Genomic DNA, 2282 nt, shown 5'->3' on the forward strand with positions numbered 1-2282 from the left:
AAACGTGAAGGGACTTCGTGCTAAAAGAATGAGTCCCCTGTTCAGTTTCTATTCATATGGCCACAAATTTCAAAAATATATTTCAAATCATTCTTTCTAAGAGATATATGCATGCATGGCAGAAAATGTTTTTTTATAAATTATTTTGCTTATTTGATTCATGTCAGGCTTGGGGATTTATTATATGCATCTTTCAAATCATTCTTTCTAAGAGATATATGCATGCATGGAAGAAAATGTTTTTTTTATAATTTTTTTTGATTATTTAATTTATGTCAGGCTCGGGGATTTATTATATGCATCTGGGAACAACAGTTGAACCCGTTGACATGGTCGGAAATATTGTGCATGTTTGCTTTGTCTGTTGTGCTTGGACCACTACATAAGAAATCACAAACAGTTATTTTTTTCGTGATTACAATGAGGTAATGCACCTGCCCATCTTATACGATGTGTCAATACTTAATATACACAAAGTTGTCATGACAAAGAGCTTTTGTTAATAGTAAGAATGAATAACGAAGTGGAAGCTAGCCTGAATAAAGATCAAATCTTTTGCTTGGTTGAGGTATGGTAGACTGTTAGACATTACAATTCTTTATAATGGTGGGTTTCAGCTGTTCTATTTTATTTGGAAATGAAATAATTACAATTTTCATATATCTAGCTAGGTATTGGGCCACAGCAGCTGATCTGAACTCTGACTAGGTATTGGGCCACAACAGCTGATCTGAACTCTGAAGTTGCTAGAGCATCAACAACACCAAAACTGAAGTTGGGAGGTTGAGCTCTTTATGAAGATTCCGTTGATTGTTGTCGGAGATTCAAGGTAATTTCTAATAAATCTTACTGTCCCTAAAACCAATAATCTACAATGGTTCGATGTTCGATACTGGTACACCGACTAATTTTACCGAGATTGCAGCACAGTGTCTATAAATTAGTTCCCAATGTATCTGGGAATGGTCTACCAACTATGAAACAAATTCAAATAAAATTTTGAGTTTGAGAACCCCTAAAATGGATGAAGCTTTCTGGCATAGGTAAATTTTTATCCAAGGATTCCTAAAACGAAGTGTTATTTTGAGTAGAATAATGGAAATCAACATACTTTGTTTTCATCGTAAATGCCTTCTGGATTGTAAATTTTTGATGGATGGTTTTTTTGTATTCTTACATTCTTGCTGTTTTACTGCAGGCAAATAACTTTCTTTTAGATGGCAATGGGTTCAGAAGAAGATAGATTGCAATCTCACATGGGTGATGCTCTATACAATTCGAAGAGGAAGGCACGAATGTTAACCGGATTGGGTTAGTTTATGTAAATTTAATCTATACTACTTTTGGAAGCGGTGATATTAGATGTATAAATACTAACCCGATATCAATTAAAATTCTACCAATTATTTCTTTGTTGTGGGTTGTGTAGGTTGTCGTCCTGGATATTATTCCACATACGAGTTGTTACTCCTTAAATTATGTTTTGGTAAATTTTTTTTGCAGATTTGAAGGTAGACTACATGGTGTAAGCTAATTTAGTTGAATATTTGTTATCAGTTATTAGAATACTGATTGAGCACCCTCATCGACTGTAGAAAGGTAAGTGTTTGTGTAGTTGTATTCAATAGGTCAATGAATCACTGTTAAATGGGTGATTTGGATATGTTGGCAGTTCATGGGTCATGGGTAATGGATGAGGGTGTGAATTCATGATGGATGGCATTTGGATATCAAGCCAACCGATTTATATTCATACTGTCATAAGAGAAGAAGTGATGGTAAGTTCATTGTCTACTGTAGGTTCCAAGTTATTCTGATATTGATTGTAATTTAATTTGATTGAATATGACTATTGTTTAATCCATAATGTTGGTTACTATTGTTTAGTTATCCTCTGGAATACATACTAAAGTTTCACTGTCTCTTTCAGTAAGTTCTGTTTTTTCTTTCTCCCATCATTAAATTTTTAGACAAACTATAGCTAGAAGTAAGGAAAAGATGTGGAATCTTAAAGACACGGACAGTGCTAGGGTTGCTATTTCATTACTTAGATATGCTTATTACCAGCTCATGCAACCCAGTCACTGGAAATCACAATTTACTGTTGTAGCCTATTTCCATTAGGCCCTTTATGTCGATCTAGCAAAGAAGATCCCCACCATAGACCACCAGTAGATATCAACGAGAATCACTTCTTTTTTCGTATTTTGGAAACAAATTTGTTAGGATGATTATATCTGATATCTGCTATGTGAGGAAACAATTACTTATGATTATATCTT

At 34.0% G+C, this 2282-nt stretch overlaps 1 long non-coding RNA gene across 1 annotated transcript; it reads left to right on the plus strand.

Moving 5' to 3' along the window:
* The first annotated feature begins 511 nt into the window (after positions 1-511).
* LOC113354567 lies at positions 512-1218 on the plus strand. Its single transcript, XR_003361955.1, has 3 exons — positions 512-568; positions 672-829; positions 1199-1218. It is a non-coding gene; the product is annotated as an uncharacterized LOC113354567 (long non-coding RNA).
* Positions 1219-2282: the final 1064 nt, after the last annotated feature.

Source organism: Papaver somniferum, chromosome 2, assembly GCF_003573695.1.
Source record: "Papaver somniferum cultivar HN1 chromosome 2, ASM357369v1, whole genome shotgun sequence".
Lineage (NCBI taxonomy): Eukaryota > Viridiplantae > Streptophyta > Magnoliopsida > Ranunculales > Papaveraceae > Papaver > Papaver somniferum.